This window comes from Heliangelus exortis, chromosome 1, assembly GCF_036169615.1.
Source record: "Heliangelus exortis chromosome 1, bHelExo1.hap1, whole genome shotgun sequence".
NCBI lineage: Eukaryota > Metazoa > Chordata > Aves > Apodiformes > Trochilidae > Heliangelus > Heliangelus exortis.
Genome location: NC_092422.1, coordinates 101,215,941 through 101,232,405, shown reverse-complemented (window position 1 = coordinate 101,232,405; position 16,465 = coordinate 101,215,941). Strand labels below are relative to the sequence as shown.

Sequence of the window (16,465 nt, the reverse complement as noted above, 5' to 3'; positions counted from 1 at the left end):
GTATCTACTTACATTAGCTTAATATTTCAGATTAAATCAGAGAGAATTTTAAGTCAAAGGATTCCTTTCTGATACAGGAATGACCTTACTAACTTGAAAAGCCACCCTGTTTGTGGAATCTTTACCTTCAGTGAGAGCTGAGGATGGCAAAAATAAACACATGTAGTTTGGAAATTATGTAATTGATCAGTCCAGTGCTGGGCAATATTTTTATACCAAAAGAATGAGAAGCATTACTAAAGACTTGAGATCATTTTGGTCATCTGCTAGTAGGAAAAAAAAAACACTGAACCAATGAGATCAGTGTCATAATCTATTTTTCTTTTTTTATTTTATTGTTGCTATTACAGTAGATTTGTTTGCTACTCTGCAGCTCTGACAGTGACTGGAGAACATCTTCATCACTGCTTGGACTTGGGTACGTATTTTACCTCTATGTAGTAATTACTAGTGTAGTGGGGTGGACTTACTGCATATGTGCTTCCTCTATAGCTGAACTTACTAGAGCTGCTCTTAATCCGTCATAATGAAGGGGAGGACAAGGAACAGAGAGTGATGGATGGAAGAAGCTGTGACTGTAGCTTTGTGCTTGCCAACACATCATGGTGGTGGTGGGTACAAGGAACAGAATGTGACAAATAGAAGTAGTGAATGCAATATTCTGTTGTTTGCTGTTATTTAAGATAGGACACCCATCCTATCCCACCCATCCTAGCTGCAGACACCCACAAAGAAGGTCTGCAAGGAGAAACTGTAACAGCAGCACACAGTTGATATCACAAAAAGAAACAAGGGCCTTTACTGGGTGAATCTCTCTCTGAGAAACACTGAGGCCCCGATCTGCTGCCCTGAGAGTGAGTCAAGAGAGACATTCTTTCTTGTAGAACCTAAAATCTGAGATGCTTCTGAGACTGTGGCACAACTTTTCAGACTCCATTTCTACTCCTTCATGTGAGCATAAATGATATCACAAGCCAGAACCTTGGCAGAATCAAGGAAGGCTACAAAGCTCTGGGAGTGCAAGTGGGAAGCGTTGGTACGCAAGTTGCATTGGTACACAAATTATTTTTTCCTTCCATTTTAGTAGTTAGAGGAAAGAGTGCAGCTAGAAATACATGTATCATGCAAATCAGCTTCTGCATTCATGACAGGTGCTGTTGTGAGGTTTTTGGCTTGTATGACTACAGGACATTTTTGGATTACTATGGCCTGCTAGGGAGGAATGGAATCCACCTCTCTAGAATAGGCAGGAGAATATTTGGCAGCAGTTTGGCCAGCTTGGTAAGATGGGCTTTAAACTGAAGGACTTGGGGGGCAGTATCCAAGGTGGCAGTGCTCATGCTGCTACAACCAACTGGGGAATAAGTGAGGTCAACTAGAGCAGCAACAAATGTTCCTTAGCTGCCTCACAAGATGAGAACCAGGTGAGAAATTACCATGGCTGAATGTTTAGCAAAGCATGCAGCTTGGGGAACTGAAGCTCCATGCTCAGTCAGAAAGTGGAGATGAAAACTCACATGAATGTAAGATCATAATGGATGGCTATAGGCTGTTTTGTAAAGATGGGCAGGGAGGAGTCGTGCTCCATATTATGGAGCACCTTGAATGCATAGGAGTCAGCCATGGTGTTTGTAGAAACCCTGTCAAATGTCTCTGGGTCAAGATCAGAGGGACTGTCTCCAAGGGGGATCTTACAGTAGGCATCAGCTACTGACCTACAAACCAAAATGATAAGACCAACAAAATATTCTTTTTTTTTTTGTCATTTAAGCAAGTGTTGGGTCAACAGAACCTGTTTTTTATGGGTGACTTCAAATACCCAGACATTTGTTGGAAGAACAATACAGAAATTCACATGTCAAGTTCCTGGAAAATTCAGGGGACTGCTTCCCCATAAAAATGGTGTCAACAAGGAATGGGACATGTCTGGACTTGCTACTCACAAACCAAAAGAACTTTCTTTCTACTATCTGTTAGTGACAGTCTTGGCTGCAGTGATCACAACATTGTGGAGTCTGGGATCCTGCTGAGCATCCTGAAGGTAAGGATTTTAAGGAAGATAAGGCAAAGATTTTAGAGGAGCAAACTTGCAGCTTGCTCAGAGCTCAATTGGGTGGGATTCCATGGGAAGCTTCTGTGGAGGATAAAGGAGACAGTGAATGCTGGGAGTTTTTCAAGAACACTCCACTGGAAGCACAACAACAGTTCATCCCCTTTAAAGTCAAGGGAGGTAGGTGGACCCTCTGGAGAGGGTCCAGAGTAGGCCCATGAGGAAAGGCTGAGACAATGGGGTTTGTTCAGCCTGAAGAAAAGAAGGCTTAAGGGAGACCTTATTGCCATGTTCCAGTACTTGAAAGGTGGGTACCAAGAAGATGGAGATTCCCTTTTTTACATGGAAAAGACAAAGGGTAATGAGTGCAAGTTATTCCTGGGGAAATCTCAATTGGACACAAGAGGACAATTTTTCACAATGAGAACAGCCAGCAGCCATTGGAATAATCTCCAAGGGAAGTGGTGAATTCCCCTACACTGGAAAATTTTAAGATTTGGCTGAACAGGGTGCTAGGCCATATTCTCCAGACCATGCTTTTGCCAGGAAAGGTTGGATTAGATGATCCTTGATGTTCCTTCCAGCCTGGTATTCTATGATTCTGTAATAGTTCTATGCCTTAATAGCACAAACTATTTTCCACTCAAATAGAGACTAAAAGTCCTACAAAAATTCAATGTAGTCTGAACTTGGATTAGAACTTTAACTTCCTCTCTGATCTAGGTATAGTAAGGCACATTAAAATGTTTGCACTGTTTATTAATGCTATAATCTACTTTGTGTGACATATAAAAAATTAAGAATGGGTATGAAAATGTGCTCATAATAATTACCTTTTTCCATAACTTTTACCACATGTCTTATCATAAAACAACATTCTTTCTTGTAGCAGGGGATACAGACTGAGTTACTCTTTGCACTGTTTGGTGTTTTAACTCTGTAATTACTCCACTAGTTAGCAATGTTTCTAGTTAGCTAGTTGACAGTGATTTGTAGCAGCATTCCTGTATCTCTCACTAAATCGGTGTAGATGTGCCAGAGCTCAAATTCCTTCACAAATATTTACAGGAGTATATAAAGCCCACTGAGTTATAGCTACTAAATTGCTGGAAAAGTACTTACGAAAACAAATCCTGTTTGTATAAGAAAGGAGGCATAATCATTCTTTAAACTGTGTGAAAGATCTTGAAAGTCATTTGCATTCAGCAGAGGTAATTAAATGCATCTTAATATACTTAAATGTCCAGTGTTGTTACCAAAGAATGGTAGAGAATAGCAATTTTACGTGTGGGATCAGGTGGGTTCTCTGCAATTAAGGTTTTGTTCTGCAGTTGAATCTTGTTCATTGCCAAAACTCCTATTTCTTTGAGGCAGCGAATCATGCAATAGGTTTGCAGACAAATACGGCATCAGAACTATTATTTACCACAAATAAATGAGTCATTTGTTTAGTCAGCAAATGTAAGCTTAATAAAGAATACAGATTACCACAGCATTTTCAGAATTGCTGCTAATTTGCTTGGCTAAATGGTCTCTTTAAAGATTTTCACTGAACTAAGGAATATACAAATACAACATAAACCAAAGTAAAATACAATAGAAACAGTATCCCCAGGAGTTTGTACTAAACTGTATAAATGTGAGAAATTAGCTTTACCCAAGGGTAGAGTTCTGTGCAGCTTCTCTTCTAAGACATAGTTAACATTTGAAAATGTGAAGTTTTCTTCACTTTTTTCCAAATCTTGTTTTAAATTGTTCAAAACTTGTTTTAAATTTTTTAAAACTTCTTTTAAAAGAATAATCTAATTTCATGTCCAGCTTCGCAGACTCAGAATGCAATCCATTCCTATTAGAAAATGAAGCTGTGCTGCAATAAAGTCTGAATGTTATTTCAAAATTTAAACTGAATATTATATTCTTTTGTGTCAGGGAACATGGGTGTCCCAGATGAAAAGTTTTTTTCCTTCTGATGGAAAATAGTTTGGTTTTTTCCCCCTTCTCCTTTTTTTTTTTTTTTTTTTTTTTTTTAATATATAAATAGCTCTCTTTTGTCTATGAGATGCTTGTTTATTTTGTCTCTACTCTAGTGCAGAATAACTATAAATACCCTTCATATCTTAAAGAACATCTTGTTTTTATCACTTATCTACATTTCCATTACTGTATATGTACCTGGCAATGGGTAGACACTATACACCCAGGGAAAGGGAATGAAGCTATTAAAAAAATAATTTTATTCTTACTATATCAGTTTCTCTACGGAAAGTCACCTTTTCCCATCTTTTATAGGTTATTGGTACAGACTGATGTTTAAATTTTTGGGGTGTTTCTCTTTTAGACTTTGACTACAGCATTTCTGTTTAGTTTGAGTTCATTTCTTCACAAACATAAAATGTGATTGTGTTTTTTCCTAATTAACAGCTAAACAGGCATAAAATATAGCAACAAGTAACCAGAACAAAAGCAAGGAATATGCAATTGTACAAGTCAGTACCTGCCTGCAACTTGCTCTTCTGAGTTATTTGACCTCCAGCAAAGCAGACTGAAAACAACTCACCCCTTTTCTATAACAAAAAAAAAAAAAAAAAAAAAAATTAAGGACTCTGTGAAGCAGATCCACTTGTGCAGAACTACACTGCCCTTAAGAAGAGTCAGATGGATTCTCATGTGAGGACCAAGAAAAAGTAACTTTTGCTTCTTATTTACAGCCCACAGCCATGGCTAGCTCAAGTCAAAAGCTCCCACCATTTCCACCCCAAGGGCCCCTCTGCTGCAAATCCCCTTCATTTCACAGCAAATACCATCTGTTTCCTCAACAGGCTAAAACATCTTTTGAGAAGGTCTCGAACTTTTTTCATCCACCTGAGCACTTCTTTCTGAAGCAGAGAGTTTTGATTCTCTGAACTCTAGCATTTGTATCTAGCCCCCAAAGAGCAGCATCATTAATGAGGAATTAATGAAGTCATCTAGGTAAATTATTTAAAGACAGTTTTTTTGTTGCTGCCTCTGTTTTCTCACGTTCCACTAACCTGTCCTTTTTTTCTATCTATAGCTTATATGATCTTTCTTTCAGTTAGATCATCTTGTATGATTATGGAGACATTTGATAATGTTTCTCTTGATTTTCAAATGCAAACAATACGACAGACTATATGCCAAGGTACCTTAGCTTAGATCCAAAGAGAAGTGATTAAAAGACAAGCTGGGCTGTGATTTGTTGTCCTTTGACAACACAAGGATTTTGTGTACGATATGATATTGTTTTAAGTATAAAGCATGCCTGAAAGTTGCTTATATTACTTTAATATTTAAGAAGATGACAACTGCATACGAAGGTGGCAAACAAAGTGATATGAATTATGTAAGCTTGAAAGCAGAAAAATTGCTGTGAAAATCAGCAACCTTGGAATGTAGAGGAGCCAGGTCTTTTAAATCAAGAAATAGAAATAACAGAAGAATTATTCTGTGACAGTAGCACTCTCAGATAACAGCAGAAACAAGTAGAGTGCTTTGAAATTCACTACCTATACCATGAGTATTTTTAGAGGTGGAATCACCATTTCTCTTTGTTATTAAATACTGGACACTACTACTTAAGGATGTAGATGCATTTGAAATTCAAGGGGTCACTTTACAGCCACAGGTCCAGAGGAATTATGTTTTAATAACACAAAAGAAGGCTCCTTTTCCCTAGGATCACATGTTATTTGCTTCCAGCTGGTCTCAGAGCCACAGGAAATACTAATTTCCAAGTGCAATGCATTTGGGACACAGATTCAGTTTGAATTCTGAATTGAGTTCTTGTGGTGTGAGGAATGTTCTGAATATTTACATGTGTTTTTCTTAGAGCAGCATTTCCATGAATCGTACTGTTTCTGGACTGATATAACTACTCTGTAGGAAACATTTGAGTCTCTCAGGTAAATGCAAACTGATATGAGAATCTTAAAATGTACATTGTGTGAATTTTCTTTACTTATCTGTCTAACCTTCCTTTTTGGGAACTATTATTATCGGGTGTATACATCTGTCATTAAAACCTCATTCAAAAGCTAATCTGTAAGGTAACAGATGTGACAGCTTCTTCCTTTCTTTTTTGGGAAGTCCTGGGGTAGCATGTGCACGAATTTGTGCAGAGCTTGGAATCCATGGATTATTCATCGATTGTGAATACGTGCTAGGACCACAAGCTGAAAATCCCCTTGAGGGTTTTGCTGAAGATGTTACTGCATTTTCAGGCTCACTTTGAGACAAAATAACATCTCAATCAAACTTTTTTTTTTTTTTGTCACCTTAAATAGTCAGCACATAGCATTTGAAGAAAGGTCTGTAAAGGTAGCTTCATCACCATTGTGTTAGAAAAGTAATTTCTCTCTACCATTTTGGAGAGGAGTATATTTTGTTAAGGAAGCTCTCCCATGAAACTGTGTATAGGGGAGGGTGCCCTTGCTGGTCAGCTAGGAGAGTCTTAACAGCTGATTTGAAGGGGGAGAAAGTGCCATGTTGAATGCAATGGTTTCTTCCTGTGAAATCATCACAGGAACTCACAGGGGTGCTCCAGAATTTCATAGGATGGGGTTGATTGCATAGACCTTTCATTTTGAGCAATCATGTTCATTTGGATTCATTTCTTGTCTCACTCTATTTTGGATTAAAAAAATATAATTACATTGATGTGGCAAAATCAACAAAGATTAAAAGAAGGAAAAAACTACCAAATTTCTAACAGCTTTCTTTAATTCTTTAATTTCCTTTGTAAAATTCACACAACTTAAATTTTTCCCTTGCAGTTGATTGCAGGGGTGAGGTGAGGGAATGTAAAGATGTGAGATCTTTAAAAAAAACACTTCAGGATAGGAATGCTCTTCTTACAAGTCCTGACTGCCATTGCCACACCAGGAAATGAAAGGAATATATCTTTCTTCTTTTGCTGTAATATGAATGTGAATGTTAATCTTCTACTCAACCACAAGTGAAAAGGAAGTGGAGACAATAATACTGTTTGACATCATCACAGTTAACATGTAATCTGCTGCTGAGTATGTGTTACAGACCTACCTATGTCAATATATAGATAGTGTCTATTGTAGTCCCATCTAGAGACCTTGTGTCTCCATTTCAAGACATTAGCAGCTGAATTTTTCAGCTTTAGAGGTGTAGGTGCAGTTGAAAAGCCCTGACCTCTGCACACAAGGGATTAAACTTGCTCATTCAGGGTGGAGTCTGTGCAAAGAAGGACTTATGTAGTGCTAAAGTCCATCCTTTCTTTGAGTCTCTGTTAGAGGGGAAATAGCAGAAAATGGAGGAAGAAAATATAAGCAGGGACTTAGGAATGACTCTACCTGCTGTTTGGTACAACAGGTACTGCTGGCTGCAGGTGGAGCTGAGCTGCCTCTTCTCTTCTCCATGCTTGGTTGGATAGTCTGTGGTTTCTGGGTGGGGTAGAGAGCTGTCATCCATTTGGCTCTGACAATTTTATAATGCTAGTGATCACAATAAATTACCTGCACTAACCTGATGAGGACAGTTATTTTGTAGCAAAGCTGAAAACCACATGAACAAGGAACAGAACATCATATATTAAGAGATTATATTTGACAGGACCAACCAGAGATGAAACTGTGGGAAGAGTGAAGTTTGTAGGTTTGTTGATGTTGTTGTTGTTGCTGTTTTTCCCTTTGGAAAAATCTTCAGGTAATACAAGTTGAAAATTTTCTCTATATTTCCTAAAATTTTTTTTCAGATTTTGCTAAAAATAAATAAATAAATAATTCTAGACCTAACTGATGTGCACTAATAGCATTTCTATTTAAAAAGAGAAAAAAATCCCAACAAACCTTAAAGTCCCAGTGACTAAAATCCCAGTAAAGTTTCAGGGTTAGAAAAAAGATATTCTCTCTGTTCAAGTCCAGCTATGGAATAACTGATCTGAAGAAAACTACTGTCGCTCTCCACCCTTGAAAATTTCACCGTTATAAAGCTATTGTTAGCACAACACTCCAGCAGATTTTTTTATCTTTCCCTCAGACAGAAATTAACATTGTATATTTGTTGTCTGTATATTGTGTGTTCCTGGAAATCAATAAGAAAGTTCAGACAATGCAGGTTTCTTATTTCCTCATGTTTTGAAACAAAATCCCTTTGTAATGTCTGAAATGTCTTCAAATTTTTTTCATCTCCTGTTTACCTTCTAAGGACCATAATATGCCACTGATTGATTATTTTTTTGTGTCTTGTTTTCTTTTCTTTTCTATTTTTTTTCTTTTTCTTTTTCCTTTTAAAGATAGAGCTTCCTACTGCACTCAGTGGGGAGTTTGCTCAAAAATCAATATTGTGTTATGGCCCTGAAACTTAAGACAGTAGCGATACCTTAATGGTATCAAAAAAGGTAAATAAGATGCCACACACAAAAAAAACACCCCACTAATCAAAGAAACAGGTGCTAAAGTAAAAGCAACCATCTTTACCAGAGCATAACTCCATTTAACTTCAGTGGGAGCTTTGCCTGAATAAAAACAGTAGAATCAAGCAAAAATGTGCAGCAATGTCATCAGATTTATTAATCAAACACTTGTTGCTAAGCTAAGGTCACTTACCAAGAGCAGGTTGCACTTCAAATACACTACACAGGCAACATCACTGACTTCTTTCTTCAAAGAACTTCTGGTCCCTGGGGATTGGGAAAGCAAGAAACGCATGTGGATTTTCAGAGCATCAAACTGCCTCTTCCCAAATGAACAGGCTAAACTGATGAAACAATTTCAAGTCTTTCTTTAAAAGACCTTTAGGACTTTCAAAAAGCTGACTGAACTTTGACTGTCTTAGCAGGGATTTACAGAATTACTCCCATGGATGTGAAAGTACAGATTGCTTCTTGTTATGCCAAACCTTCTCCTAGTCCTGAAGGGTTGCATTTGTATTCTTTTTAGTAAGCATCTTTAACATTTCTTATCAACCTTATTACCATGTTCCAAAAGCTAGAATTGTGGAGGTTCTTGTTGGATCCCACTAGGACAAAGAAAAGATAACACAATATTGGGTGCAATCACACAACTTTATTGAACATACATGGAAGGGGTAGGTGTTAAAACTAAAGTTGTTACAGGAAATGGTAGCCATGAAACCTAGTCCTATAGAGGGAGAGGAAGAAAGTGAGAAAAAGGGGAAGGGGAAGGGAAAGGAGAAGGATAAGGAGAAGGAAAAAGAGAAGAAGGAGGAGGAGGAGGAGGAGGGGGGGGAAACGGAAGGGAAAGAGAAGGAGAAGGAGAAAGAAGGAGAAGAAGAATAATTTTTTTGTCCTTTTGCAATCTACAATCTCCCCATTTGTTTTCAAAAGAGTTCCATGACCATGAAGGGGACAAAAGCTAAGAGAACCTTGGCCAGGAATTTTTGTTCACCAATTCCAAGCTAAGACATCTTTTTCACAGTCCAAATTTTGCATAGTATATTTTTATCAGCTGAGTAGTAACAAAATCAATAAAGCTTGCAATAAAAGTGTTGTAATGGCAATGTATGACAATTGGCAATGACAGAGATGGCCATATTTAAATAAAAATGTCAAAACTGAGGACTAAATTTGCCCTTTAAAGTGTACCAATAAATTTATTTACAATATTAAAAAATATTTTTGAGAAAATACTGAAGAGAAAAAAGTAGGAAGAAGCTGTAGGTGTATGGGTTCTCTTAAAGAGGTGGTACATCTGTTATCTCCTTCATTTAGTTGTATCCTAGCTCTGTGCTTCAGGTTAGAAAGCTGGTCGTGGAATGAACTTGTTTTTTATTACTCCTCTTAACTACTTTTACTTCATCCCTAAGAGAGAGAATTGAAAGAATTATCAGTTTTCAAAGGCTGGAAGAATTGGAATCCAGGTTAATTGTTCAGCCTACGAGTCAAAAATTGCTTATTTTAAAAAATCTAATGTTATTTTGCCAGTGAATACTGAGAAAGGCTTTTGTTCATCTTCCACACATGGTCATAACTGCAAACAAGTTTAATTTGCTTTGTAAGCTTGTTAAAAGAGGCACAGTGGAGAATGAGGGCTAAAAGGAGCCTCCTGCATCTGTGGTTTTATTTGGAAATGTTTTCTCCCAAGAACTCTCAGACTGATAGATTAAAAATGTAAAGAGGGGTTTTACTGTAATAGTCTCACAGTTATCCCCTTAATGAAGTTTGCTTTTGTGATAATTACATTTTACCATCTAAGGTTGTTTAGTAAATGAACAGCTTTTCTTTCATTTCTAGTCTTGAGAGTTTTCCTCTGATAATTTGTGGTTACAATGAAATATTGAGAATTATGTGTTTGCCTTCTGTTTTTTGTTTTACTTGTTTTGTTTTGATAGTAAATGATTTTGATTGTGGTTTGGGTGAATATGGACTAAAAGACTTGTTTAGGAATTATGGCTGAAGCAATATAGCATTTACACTGCAGTTTGCATTGAGAAATTACAGGCATTCATTTTCCCTATTAACAGAAAAAGAACTCTTCTCTTCTGTAAGAAGGGTGTTCCCAGCTTTCAGGATGACCTGAAAAGGCAGGCCTGCAGGGTAACATAAACTTCAATTTTAGCAAGTTTTTTTAATGGAAATATTTCATATGAGCAAGATCTCACTCTACAAAAAATTTCCTTTTTGTTCTTGTTTCGTAGCAAATACTGAACCTCTGCTTGCATGTTGAATTGTGAAACTGTTATCAAAACATAATGCTTACATATCACAACATTTTGTTCTAGAAAATTTTTATGTTCAATAAGTCTGAGTGTGAAAATAATACTATAAATATAATCAGGAAAAGGGCTCAGCACAGGTTGCATTCTTTTTTTAAAAAATTCAACCAGAAGAAAGTCCCAGCTGTCTTGAAAATGGGGCAAAAAACTATTTTTCAGAGTGGTGACATATCTAATTGCAAAGGCTCTTGGCATCCATGTTACAGACTTGTTCGGAAGTACATTAATAATTCAACAGTACTGTTAGTTGGATGAGACATATTTCTTCATCACGGCCCCTCATACTCACTTTCTCTCTTTGCCTTCCCCAGAATCTTGGGTATAATTTACTGGGACAGGTGAATCATCCTTGCTGAACTCTGCAAAATGGGTACAGGCCAGGTACAGTTATCCTATTCTATCCTAGAGGGTTAAGGAGTCACCTAAGGGAAAATAAAAACACACTGTGGCATTTTAAGTAAACCCTGTAGACATGACTGTATGGTCAACAGTATAATTTCCATTGCCACAAGGTTATCAGTCAAGTCTACAATTTTTCATGCTGTCTTATGGATTAATGTGCTATTCCCCCACCCTCAAAAAAGTCACAAATTTTCATGCCAGAAGTGGAAGGTCTATGCTTGATTCTACCCTGCTATTCCCTGTTAATAGGGAGTGGAGTATCTTAACCTGTGGATACACACATTTTTCCTTTTTCTTTCTCTTTATTTTTAATACAAATTTAGCTGGCTCAATTGAAGCATTCGCAGTCTAACAGTTTAAGCCCCCAGACTGTAACACAGTCTGGGCTGTGCAACAAGGAGCATTGTGTTTCTTATGGTTACTCTGCACATTATCACCATTGCATCAAGGAATAACAGTGGTAAGTCTACATTAAAATCCCATTAACGATGTGCTGAACAAGAAAGATGGGGAATTTGGAGACAAGTCAGTCCCTAATCTCTCCAGCTGCAAGATTCTCAGCTGTCAGAAATCAGGAATCCAGGCACAATGCTGCTTAAACACCACTGTTAGAGGCTGACAGGAGAGAATCTGTAAGCAGAGGCAGTGCAGAGCAATTTACTTCCTTTTCAAAAGAGCATTTGAACATTTTATACTCACTCAGATAGTGTTGAACTTCATCTACAAAAAGAAAAATTCTGTACTATTTTGCATGAGCAACTGATATATTTATAATGATAAACCCTGCAGTACTACAATTTAGTGTAGAAAACCTCCACCCTAAAAGAGCATACAGTCTAAACAGACAAAATGAATAAAAGGTAAGAAATGAATTGTTATTCTTCTCTTTTTAGACAAGGGGAAACCAAAGCACTGAAAGGTTAAGTGGCTTGTTGCTGGTCACACAGGAAGCCCATGGCAGGGCTGTGAATTAAATGCCTCCTCTTGTAAGAACTCTGCTGCCTCCTTAGGAAATATGATTAGTAGAAAGGAGGGAAACTACCTAGCACAAATTTACTGTATGGTACTTGAATAACATGGCAGGTAGCACTGGAGCTGAAATAATGAACTGACAGCTGAGAATGGACAAAAATGTATTGTAACACTGAAGAAAGTAAGAAACCAGGTAATTTCTTCTCCCTCTCTAAATCCTTTTTACTCACCGCAACAAATGCACTGGCTCTGTCAGTCCCTCCACCCTTCCTTCCACTTGTGACTTATCTTTACACAAGGACAGCACTTCTGAGCATACCTCCATGTTCCTACACCTTTTGTCAAAATTCACCTCCTGAGCAGCCTACAAGTTACATCCAGCTGAGAGCTCCATGGCCATTGTTCTGCTTGCCTGGCCAAATAGACCTTGCAGCTGCACTGAGGGTATGAAGTTCTGCCTCTGGCCCTGCTTGCAGCTCTGGTACTCAGGTGGGGTCTGGGTGATGGCAGCACAATGCCAACAGGCACAGGGGAATGGGACAGAACTTCAGGAGGTCCCTGCAGCAGTGCATGGCAAGGAACATGGATTGTCTGGAACAAAAAGACTCTTGATGGTGACAGACTGTGGTTAATAGGTGAAGAAGAAAAATATAAAGTCGTATCAGTCTGTTCTTTATGGGGCCCATTATAATTTTCTTCTTATTTTCTCCAGTTATTTTTTTGCCCTAGGCAGTTCAGGTAGCGGTCCTAATAGTTTTCACTTTCCAGAAGTATAAATACACATTTTGACACTGAGGTTCATACTTGGTGGAGTCTGGTTTCATTATTTCAGACTTTTCAAGCAAGGGAAGTCGGCCTAATTTCCACAACTGCCAAAGTTACCTGAGCTGCACAAAAATTTGTACATGACTATGAATTAGCTAAATCTTAACAGCAGGTAGTTTGGTTAGCTACTGTGAAAAAAAAAATCAAACCAAGAATTTTCCAAAGTATCTAGTTGAGCTCAAGGCCATTTAAGCCTCAGTAATTCTTATAGCTTACTACAGAACTTAGCTACAGCTTTTAATTTTATTATTGTTAACAATATAAGAAACAGGACTTTTGAAGTTTACATTTTTCATTTTTTGTCAAGATTTATTTGTTTGTTTCTTTCAGCTAGACTTTCTTCTAGCTGACAAAGCACAGTACTTCAACTCCAAATGGAAGTATGTAGACATTATTTTTAAGATGTAACTTAAAAAGGCATATGTTAATGTGAAAACAAAACAGGGTACCTGTCTTTACTAGTAAAGAAATTTGAAGACAGGTATGTTGGTTTTCATCAATCATAAAGTCCTTTGCAGAAGCTGAAAGCATTCTTCAGCATCTTTCTGTAGAGAAATCTGTTATTTTCCTCCAATATTTATAGTTGTGATAGTGCTTGTTGCCTGCAAATTTGTTGTCCTGCTCTCTTTCAATCTAAGAAAAAGAAACAAGAGGAAAAATGAAGTCCTAAAGAAGCCAGTATTTCTTCAGAAAAGAGGATGGGCTGGAGTAGCTTGAGAAATAAGCTTTTCTATATGAAACAATGATAAGCAATGAGGATTTGGATAATTCAGTGCTTTATCTTTTCGCCTGCTGTAACTAAACCAAGAAAAGAATTCAGTAGAAAATCAGATATGAAATTGCTCTTCCACTGCTAGTGGTGTGAAAAGAAGAAAAAAATTATATAGCGGCTTTTTTTTCAAGAAGCAATCTACATGGCAAAAGAAGCATTATTCAAATTTTTCAATGAACAAACATCAACTTAAATTCCTGGATGTAGTGTGTGTGACCCAAGCTTTTCCTTGCCTGCTGTGTCTGAACATGAACTCTGGAGGCATTTCTCTGCTCTGACACACACTGCCTGCCTGTTCTTTACTGCGCCACTTGTTATGCAGAGAAGCACCATCACTAGGAAATGAGGAAATGTTATTACTGCTTGATACTAAAAGATTGGCTCAAAAATGTCTCTAGCTCCTCTGTAACCTACTCATTGCTCCTTAAATGTCCTGGATTTCTTTTCTTGTTTTCAGCTCCCCCCCCTCTAAAGCTTTAGATGGCTGTGATCAAGGGGCTTTCTCTGAGAATATGGGCAAAGGACAGTAGCATTGCATTGGTAGTCTCAGTGCTAGGAAATGGAAATAGCTGCTTCTCACTGCGCTTCATTTCAGCTACCACTTTCAGTGAAACAAAAAGATTACTGTCCTTCTTTACATAGAACATCAGCACCATCTCTGGGAGTGGAGATATGAGGAGCTGGAAATAATTTCTGCATATTTTGTGCCCCTTATTCCAATGTAAAACTTCTATTTTTAAAATTTTGTGTGACTCACACAAAATCACCCTTTCTATTTTAATTGCTTCATCAAAACATTTCTCCATGCTTTTTTGAGTGTCTACCATGACTTGCTTTGTTTGTTTGATTCTGGGCCACAAGTATGTTCTGAATATTGGCTTATGGGAAATGCTTTCTGTGCTTTTTATTAGTGACTCTGGGAAACACAGATTGTGTATTCAAATTGGATAACCCCTTCGATCACATGCTATTACTCCAGTACCATTCAGCTGCTGTTTCCAGTGATGTTTAGAGATACAACCTCAGGCCTTTGTAGCAGCACACTTGGACTGATGAATCAGTCTTTATATTTGCACGTCTGCAAGTTAGATCAAATGTCTGTACCTAGTGGAAAATATTTCTGCTAGACACTTGACACTAATGAAATACACAGAATGTACTTCTGCATGCCATGCACTGCTGTGTCTGAGCAAAAGAATCAGCTCTCTGTTTTTAAGTACAGGGGACACAAGGGACTGTGGGATATTCCTGGTTAAAATAATGCACTGCTCTTTCCTCCAGTTTTGTTTCTGGCTTGCAGCTCCTGAAAAGCATGAAAAATTTACAGAATGGCAAACTATTATGGATGAGAGAAGAGGAAGTTGGTGAGGCAGCAGCAGCAGCAGTGACAAGGACTGAGGTAAGCACAAGGAGAGGGTTCAGCTGGGTTGTGCTGAGGGGTTTCTAAGCTCAGGGATCCCTCCACTCACAGTTTGAGCCCCAGTGGGACCAGGAAGTCAGCAGCAGCCAGGCAGGTGTGGAAGAGACGTGGCCAGGAGCTGTGTGGGAGATTTAAACACCCCTGAGGAGCACAGTGAACAGGGGCAGGCAAACGGGGATCTGTCAGGGCAGTTCGTGCAGACTGGGAGCTGAGGAGCTGCAGTTTACTCAAGGAGTGATGGTGGCTGCTTGGAGGAAGAAGACTGTGCTCCCAGCATCCACCAAAATGGATACTGGTACCCAGGCCACAGTCTGCGAGGAATGCCACTGGCAGCAGGAGGCATCTCCAACTATGGCTGTGTGTGGTGTGAGCAGGTTGGTGACATTATCTGAAATTCTGCATCCTGATGATGATTTGCTTTAAATCAAACTTGTTTCATAAAAAGAAACAAAAAATAATTTTCACTTCCTGTGTCAGATAGGTAGTCTATCCAAGTGAAACTAAATAGGGAGGGTATTTGTGGGGATTTTTTATTTGGTTTTGCTGTTAGAAATCTAACCTAAAGCTCTCCCTCCACTAATGTATATGGCCTTATGTGAAATAATGCATGTAATTTTATTTTAGTCACAGCTTTCTCCACTTCTTGCTTTTGACAGTTGATCAAATCAAATCAAAGCCTCCACCTACAGAAACACTTCTATCTTGCTCCAACAGCTATATAGATTGTTCTTTTCAGTTGTGGGGAACTTCACTGACTTTCTGTGCATCTCATAGGCTTCAGTGCAGATACAGAGCTGGCTTCTTCTTTTGCCATTATGGTCTTCTGCGTGTAGAGTTCACATAATCATTTTGAAAGAACACTCAAAAAATCTACAACCCAGGATAAATAAAATCTGAGACTTCATTCTGACATATTGAAAATATGCATATATAATTGAAATTAGGAAGATACTGTAACATTTTACCAGTTTTGATTTATTTACAGACAAATTAGTGAACTGAATGTAACTTTGATACTTTGATAGTTTACTAATTGCTAGTGTGGCTTATTCCTTTCCCAAGAAGTTTTGCTTACTCAGAAGACCAATGCTACTGAGATTCTGTGCAGGATTCAGTTCATCCATCCTTGAGATCAATCATATAACATTAAACTTTACAGTTTAGTTCTCTAAAAAATTGATTTTTGTAGCATTTTACTTTTCCTCAGCAACCTCATTTTTTTATGAACAACCAATATTGCTAGAGACTCAGGAGATAATGCTCGCTTTAATGCCCTTGTGAAATATTCTCAGATGATGAC

At 37.9% G+C, this 16,465-nt stretch overlaps 1 long non-coding RNA gene across 2 annotated transcripts in view; it reads left to right on the top strand.

The window, feature by feature from the left end:
• LOC139794236 (uncharacterized) overlaps positions 1 to 15,135 on the top strand; it is a 28,783-nt gene extending 13,648 nt beyond the window's left edge. The window contains exons 3-5 of one of the 2 annotated variants that reach the window (XR_011725048.1): positions 1,978 to 2,041; positions 4,472 to 4,734; positions 15,027 to 15,135. This is a non-coding gene — a long non-coding RNA (uncharacterized lncRNA). The remainder of the gene's footprint in view (positions 1 to 1,977; positions 2,042 to 4,471; positions 4,735 to 15,026) is intronic. The other variant, XR_011725056.1, reaches the window with a different exon arrangement.
• The last annotated feature ends 1,330 nt before the right edge of the window (positions 15,136 to 16,465 follow it).